Raw genomic sequence first — 9,155 nt, 5'->3', positions numbered from 1 at the left:
CCTTTTTCATCGCATGTTTGAAAAAATTAAAACAAACAAACAAACAACCCTCATATATAATTAATGACCATTCTGAATTCGTTTGAATTCCTTCAACCCGTGGTTGTTATTAGGCTTACGTCATAATAACTCCATTAACATCACAATGCCTGATAGACATTCGAGGGTCCATGCATTTCCGCAAGACACCGCGGACCACCACAAACCTACCACAAACCACATTAAAAATGCATTATAATGCAAATCTCTCAGAGAAAAATGATGTAAGTAGTAAATAAAATGTGAAAGATATCATATAATATGTGATTTTTTATTTTAAAAAAGGGACTTAATTTTACACCAAGTCCAATTTGCAGCTGTAAAGTGTTGTTACGACACATGCATTTCTTTTTCATAGCCATTAAAACATCCATTGCATTCATTGGATAATTGAAATAACTAACTTTATTTTATTTGAATATATTTGAGTGTACTTTAGTGTATTTTAGTAATTATCTAAGATGTTGTATCCTCAACGTCCACGAAGTTGGGGTACTACTATTAGTACTATTTAGTAACTAGATATGCATTTATTTTTCATAATTGTTATTATTTTTGCACCCCACAAAATTGATTGTGCTGATATAGTGTCGACAATTTTCTCAACAAAATTCCATACATTGCTGGCATGTATAGGAAGAAGAGGTTATTTGAACAGTATTTCACAGCGTATGTTATTTGCTGGGATTTTTGTAACCAGATGTAATGTAAATTTTACGAGCTTAAAAAGAAAGCGTGCTCCTCCCCTTGAAATTTAGCAATTAGATTGAAATAATGTGGACAAATTTATTCTGCATAAAGCTTTTGAGACCGGCATATTGATTACAATTCGTCATACTCTTCCGCAAATTCCGCCATATCAAAAGACCAGTTAGAAGCATTTTTGATTTTGTAATCTATGCTTAATTAGAATAATTTATATTTTAAGTTTCAGTCTTTATATAGACCGTCTGTTGCGACCGTATGTCACAATAGACCCCACGTGACAGAATACACTACTCATTTTGAATCGAAATGGCTAATTCGTGTGACATAGCCCAACCAGTCAGAAGTTACAGTATTATTCAAGAAACATCGAAACCCCACCAGCCACTGTGAAATTAAGTCATAAGCGCCATTTAAGTCTTATTATTAAGAGTGTTACTAATAACTGGCAACACATAACATCTATTATTTATCATATGCAATACAAAACTCTAATATACTCAGGTCATCGAAGCAAAATTTAAAAGAGGTATTCTGTACTAATTACAAATATGACTACAAATGATAAAATCAAATACCAGGAGTTACAAGAAATATAGATATACATATCAGTTTATTTATAAAGGTGGTTTGCGTTAGGAGTGTGGTGGTTTGCAGCGGTTTGTGGTAAATACATGAATTATATCCACAGAGCTGACAAGAGGGGGGAAACCGATAATATATCCATGAGGCCCGGGCCGAACAACACTTTTTAATTTTATTAAAGAAAAATTTTGTTGAACAAGAACTAGGAGAGGCCCGGGTGTTTCTTATTGCTATCTACGGCCCTGAATTTCCAGACAAAAATTATCGATCGCTATGAACTTTTACAGTGGTGGCCAGGTACTAAACTGGGTAAAGAATATTAATACGTCGATTCTAGTCGTTACAATATAGGGTAGTAAGAAGCTGTTTATCAGCACGCGTAGCTTTCATAGGCGTATTACAGCGCGCGACATTCAGTCCGGGAGCAGCAGAGAGGGTGAACAGACTCTAATTGACTTATCTGTCAAATCGCAAAAATAAGCCTTCCTTGAAAATCGCAAAAACTCTAATTGACTCATACTCGAATCGCAAAAATAAGCATTTCTGAAAATCGCAACAACAAAAAAGAGACCACTCGACACGATCATTGACAATCCAAACTCGAGTATCAGAGACGGGAACCCCTGAGATGAATGAATTGTCATCGCGTATCCCAGTCTCCATGGAGTCTTATACGCGCTCATCGTATCCTCAACAACACTGACATCAACCAAAACAACATTATTTAATACTAGATTCTGTTTCTCAGTCTGTCCTGGTATATCAATGTCGATATTTTGTCGTCGTGTATCAGCTGGTCTATAACATAATGGTACACATAAGTCTGAAATTTGTTCTTTATGTAACTGAAATAATCGCTGCTGAAGTGTATCACGAACTATCTTTCTACTTGCCACTATTAAATCATTTGGTCTCCACACTTGCAGAAAATCGTTCATAGAAGTTTCTGAAATCATTTTACGCATTATTTCACACTGAATGTTATTGGTTGTAGTCTGATTAAATTTTTTTAACTCCCTTAATTCTACATCAAGAGATCTATGATCATTAGTTATTTCTTCATAATAATCTACAAAATTATTTAGCCACCCGTGCGGAGATAACCCAACAAACGATGGTGGTTGACCATGATCGCCGTACATGACCACAGCTGTATTTTTCAATAACAGCCAATCGAGAAACATTTTTAATGTATCTAGCGACACTGTACATATCTCATCCCAAATAATAATTTTGGAATATATTTCTCGCCCATTCGGTCAGGAGTCCATGTGTCTCCTTTCCATCGAAAAAAGCTATGATAAGTACATGATTGCATTCCTCGTTCTCTCATTTCTCTTGCGATTCTGTGTGTAGGTGTTAAAACAACCATATCATCTGAATTCTGTCGAAGTAATTCGATCACTCGAGATGTTTTACCAGAACTTCCCGGTCCGTTTAGATAAACAGTCTTGTGTCGGGATACTGGATTATACACGGACGGTGTAGATGATAATTCTGATATCTGATTATTTTCGTAATAAATATCTTTGATTTTAACATCTGCGGATTCAGAATAATTATATAACATTTCCTGTTTTATTTTCCATTTACCCCCCGAAGCATCATGAGCAGTAAATTGAGTCAACAATCCTGTATATTTTTTTTCTCGATATAAAATGAATCCGTACCAACTCTGACAACAGTGTCAGGGAATCTATTTATCATCGATAATAAACTTATAGAAATATAAGCGAGCACTGAGGATCTTAAATGAGTAAACTGAGGTGACTCACCATCAATATAAACAAAAATTGTACCTAATCGTGTTCCGTTAGACAAGTAAGCGTTTTCTCGACTTACAAATATATCTCTCTTTGTTGCATCAGCGATTATAAAATCATATTCAGCCTCATCTAGAATTAATCGTGCATAATGTCGTTTATGATCATATCCCCGCCTTGAGTAAATTTACCAATTATTATTCTACCAAGATCTTTTGCGATTTTATTTTCATCAGGTGGTGATAACCAAACTTCTTTCTGAGGACGGTATGATATAACTGCCTCACTTACAATCAATGATATTAATATTTTACAATCAAGCATATATTGTAATAAAACTATTGGTACTCAACGTTTTGTTTTCTTCTTCTTAAAAGTGCCTACCAAACCAAACATAACAGATCGGCTGAAGACCTTCAGCAAACTCGAATGATACAATACGAGCGAATCCAGTTAGATCAAAATCAGGTAGGATTCCATTTATCGATACTCTAGTCATCTCGTGTGTGGGATGTCCAAATCTTTTAAAATATCCAGAACACTCTCTGTAACCAAGAAAACTTCCAGGAAAACACGCGACCATATCAACCCAGATAACATCGTTGTGGCCATACTCGGTATTCCACAATCCGCCATGACCGTATTCACAGCAACTTAATTTCACGTCTTAGAGAAATTCAAATCGTGTTGGCTTCCACGAATTTTTCTCTCTTGCAAAGTGAGCAGCAACTAACGGAACTGTAAAACAATTATTCAACAATTGCTCAATATTTTCTGTTAAAAATTTCTGCGCAAGATTTTTCATTTCTTCGTGGAGAGATTCTTTACGATATATTTCGCCGTTAGGTCGTACAAATTGATCATATTTCCCATCATCGAAACTTTGAAATAACCATGCTGATACAGGATCGTTTTTACTTATTTCGTGAATAAAAAAAACATGTTTTTTCCAGAGTCTTGGGGGTAAAATCTTACAGTCCGATCTCGTGGAAATATTGTTACTGCGCTAGTCCACGCGTGCGCATTATGATCAATAATTTCAATTGGGTCTCCTCTCGATTTATTCTTTGATTCGTATAAAATCTCCCCCTTATGGTTTTTACTATTATTGGAAACTTTAATTTATTTTAATTTATTTTATATCTCTGCGACATCATTTATTGTAGCTCCGGTATCCTTAGCTAATTCAGTCCATTTGTTTATTTTTTCCCGTCGTAGATCCGTTAACCCATTTCCAAGCATTACGTTTGTAAAATATCCGATTACTCGTTCGGCTACACAATTCAGCTTTGAAAATCTCATTGGCGAAAGATCATTAATGTTGGGGTTATCATTTAGCTGATAAATTCCATAAATAACCGCGGTCATAGCATACGCTTGAGCGTAATATGGTTTATCAATACCAGTCAGCATTCCTGGTTTGGAATTTTTACTTAGCACAATGGTTTTTCCATTATGAAAAACAGGATCACGTTTGTCACGGATAATCCACTCAGCGGAATCTGTTTCTGCTAGCACAGTAAACGTTCTTCTGAAAAATATCTTTGATTGTTGAGATATTCAATAATCTTTTTCGCAATCTCATCGTTCATTGTAGCACCAATGACTTCATCGACACCTTTGGTGTTGCGTATAATTTTGTATGTCGACCACGTGTGAGATGCCCCATCATCACGAAATACTTTTTTTGTAGCATTCCGAATATTATTAATCAGATTATTCGTCAGATCAACCAAAGCTCACCTCCGCAAGTCAGGAGTTCTTCTGTCAAGATCGAATCTGGATTCAGGAAACGAAGATTTCCAGGGCTCTATTGTGGATAATCTCTCAAACTCCTCCATATTATATTTTAGACAAATATTTAAATAAAAAATAGTATATATACAATGACTCAAATAATGCAAGTGGTTGATGATAGGGTCTTCAACTCCTTGTAACAAATCTTGCGTAAATGAATTCTGCGGACAGCATTTGCAGAGCGTAAGGAGAGGGAGTCTTGGTCCAAAACCGTGCTTACGGTGTAGTGTTGGAGTTAGAAGGAAAACGCAGTTGTGTGTGTAATGTGGTGGTAAAAGATATAGAGAACTGAAAAGATACGATGATATAAAAAAGTAATGACGGTGACAGGGTTATAAAAAGCGTAAAAGATTATCTAACTAGCTTTTTAAAGTAATAATTTAGACAAATTATTATCTAAACAAATAATAATATATATAAATGAACCGAGAATTTGTAAAGCATCCAATCATCAAAGATTATGAAGCATCTCTTGATGGTGTAATTAGGCACTGTCGACGAAAAAATCCAGTTGGTTATGTTAATAATCGTGGTTATCTCATATTTACTAATGGAAATAAAACATATATTTGAATGTATCAGTGAAAAGATCGAAGACGGTTTTGTGATCCATCATATTGATGGCCAAAAACTTAATAATTTATCCAGTCTGAGAGCTATCACGCAGAGTCAGAATTCTGCATGTGGTGGGACTGGTAAATAGGAAAAAAGTCTCAAGGAAGGCGGTTAAATCTACAAATTCAGAGACAGGCGAAGAAATAATATTTCAATCAATAAATTCAGCTGGGAGATATTTTGATATTAACCTAGGTGCAGTACAATTTGCTGCATATAAAATATATAAATCTGCTCTCTCTAAGAAATATAAATTAAAAAAATCATTTTCCATTATTGTTAGAGATAACTGTCAAGCTAAGATATCTCCGGTAGAGTAATTAAATAGTTATCCCGTTATATTTACTATTTATTTAATTTCTTTCTTTTTTTGTCATTGTTCATAAGTAATTATGATACAACTGTCAATTTATCATTTTAAACTGATTTATGTTGATGTGAGCTCTAAATCTGACTGAAGGGTACCCCACAAGGACATTCAGAAAGAATGTCGGCCAAAAGAAACCGTCAAAGGGTGTCGAGAAGACCATAAAAGTGGTCTCAAAAAGGACCATATGAAAGACACAAAGGCCAAGGAAGGGACCCCATGAATGATGACCACTCATCATGCTATTGTTTATTTGTTTTGTTTGTCTTTTCAATGTATATTTAGTATAAAATGAATTACGAAAATATCAATGATATTATTGTTGCTTTTAAAAAAATTGGAAAAAGACGATATATATATATATATATATATATATATATATATATATATATATATATATATATATATATATATATATATATATATATATATGTATATATATATATATATCTGATGAACTAAATCCTGAACAAATTATTTCTGATTTTGAAACATTACAAGAACGTAAATATGAAGGTGGCTACACACTACCATCAGAATACAGATTTATAAAACGAATTCAAGTTTCTCGAGACTCTTTGCTCTGCTGAACCTCATTTATATAGGTCATCCACTTCTTCCAAAATGTTTCGCGTCCAAAACTCTTCAAAAGCATTGCAGTTTTTTTAATAAAAAAAACAACTAAAATAACTGCTGCCTAAAGCTTATTTAAAATGTGACATATGAGGATGGGAATTACAATGCTTGAAAAGTAAATGTAATACTTTGCAAGCAGTAAGATAAAAAAGACAATCATTCGAATTTTGACGCTTGATTATATCAAGCAACACATTTCCTTTAGATACATTACAATTTGGGATATAATTACAACTATTTTTGGTAATCAGTGACACAACGTTTGCCCATAACCTCCAAACTATGTCCACCCCCCAACAAATGGCATGTCGATTTAGAAAACTGGCAACAGAAAAACACATTGCACCAATCTATTACACCAAATTAAAAATGTATCTGTAAAAAAAATTATGTCCAATACCTTGATCTTAAAAAACACCTAATTTGTGGACGATTTCTTAAATCTCGATCTAAGAAAAATTGATTTGCCAATTGTCATCTTCTACTTGGGCAAATTCTTTGTACGACTCGTATCTTGAGGAATGAATTTCCTCATTTTTTAATTAGTTTCTTGTAAATACATTGTCAACTCTTTCAGTTAACTTTAAGCTAAAGTAGCTTAGAACTGATATACGGATCAATCTAATACCAACATTTATTTCAAACTCAATTATTGCTCCTATTAAATCTTTTTAAACTAGACTAATTGTTTGAAACATGAAGCTGAACCATATGAAACTACTGTCCACTAGCATCCACTAGGTCGTTAATTCTTTTAATTCCATGTTCAAACCATCTCTTCCTTTAAAAAATATTAAATATTTACCATGTACACTAATCTTGTCATTGTGCCGTTTGGGATATATATTAGTGTGTGACCTTTTTAAATTTATTTTCACTCATCTACAGTCGTAAAGTTATCACACATTTCCAAGGTAGAACCAGCCAAGCGACGGCTGCGTTCTGTATCGCCGCTCAACACTCTCCTAAAAGAATCTACCTCTACCAACACCACAAAATATACAGCGTCAATACCAGCCAAGAATGAGAATCGTTAGGTTTCCCATGAAGATTATATTTACACTGGAGCCAACGCAAAGTGTTACTTCTGGAAACTTTAGAACGATAGCTTACACTATCACAGTAAAATTTAAAGAGTTCAAGTCTCAAATTCAAACAGAGAAAGATGTATTCATTACGGATTTATTCAGGCCCGGCCCTAGGACAAGGCGAACGAGGCAACCGACTTAGGCCCTGCGCTTTCAGGAAATCAACTCCGCAATGCAATTTTTTGGCTTTGGAACACGCTCATCGCTTGCTGCCTTGGGCCCGCACATCCTAGGGCCAGGCCTAGATTTATTACAGTTAATGTTGGAGAAATTTCACCGACAATCCATCTGTTTAATTGACAGGAAAATATATTTTATGTCCATGGTTTCGAATACGTATTGATAGTGACCTAGTATTCGAAAATCGTATGAAGGTACAGAAATGTCGTCCATGCAAAGACAATTGTTAAGCTGTCATAAGACTTTATGAGACAACTAACTGAATGAGTTTTTTGTGTGTGTGTGTGAATCAAACATAATATTAATATATATTATTTTATTATTTCAGTTCCAAATTTAAATAACTAGATAGTCAATGAAATAAGCCTGAGGCTGCTTGACGATATATATATATATATATATATATATATATATATATATATATATATATATATATATATATATATATATATATATATATATATGGTGATGGTAACGTCAAAAACTGACAAAAGCAACCATAGGTTCATGGAGAGTTCTGCTTCGAAACTGAGGACAACCAAATAAGCATGCTACTTCTTTTATTTCATGTACGTACAAAGACATGCATGTAACATTTGTACCTGCCTATATATAGCGAGGATGTCTTGTAACAATACATAACAATGATTCGTCCTATATTATAAGCCAAGCTATATTGTTAAGTACTATATTTAGAACATATATGGACATATTTACCTTTATATGTGCAGTCTATCTTGTATGCTGTTCTTTTGTCGATTTTCGCCAGACAATTTAACTCGTACAGCTTATTTGTTGATATAATTTACTATTTCAGTGAAATGATTGCTTATTGTGTCGGACTGAAGTCACGTGGTGTAGATATGATGCTCCAACTTTAGCAGAGCTAACTCATAATTGGCTACATTTTCCTAAACATAAACTATATCTATAAATTATCTATAAATTATATTGTGTATACTGTATTTTTTACATATGCTATCACAGCTATGTGCACGGGCTAAAAGTCTCATGTAATCAGGGACGGCGCTACCATGTAGGCAAACTAGGCAGCCGCCTAGGGCGCTAATTTCAGGGGGCGCATTTTTAAATTTTTTTATTGTTTATAAATTTTGAAATTGATATTTTCCTTGGGGGGCGGGGGGGGGGGGGGGGGGGGCGCAAGAATCTAACCTTGCCTAGGGTGCCAGATAGTCTGGCCGGGTCTGGCGCCGGCCCTGCATGTAATTCATTATTTGAAATGCGTTATCGGTATGGAATTATACAAATGTGAAAAGTGATAGGCGTTATTCCACTGTCCTTACTCCGCTCACACATTGGTTAAAACGAGACTTTCTCGTTATAGTTTATAATTAGTACATTTTTATGTTACGTTTTGTA

This window comes from Sinohyriopsis cumingii, chromosome 3 (assembly GCF_028554795.1).
Source record: "Sinohyriopsis cumingii isolate HCF-2022 chromosome 3, ASM2855479v2, whole genome shotgun sequence".
Classification (NCBI taxonomy): domain Eukaryota; kingdom Metazoa; phylum Mollusca; class Bivalvia; order Unionida; family Unionidae; genus Sinohyriopsis; species Sinohyriopsis cumingii.
The sequence above is the reverse complement of the archived record's forward strand: the minus strand, read 5'-3'. Positions refer to the sequence as shown.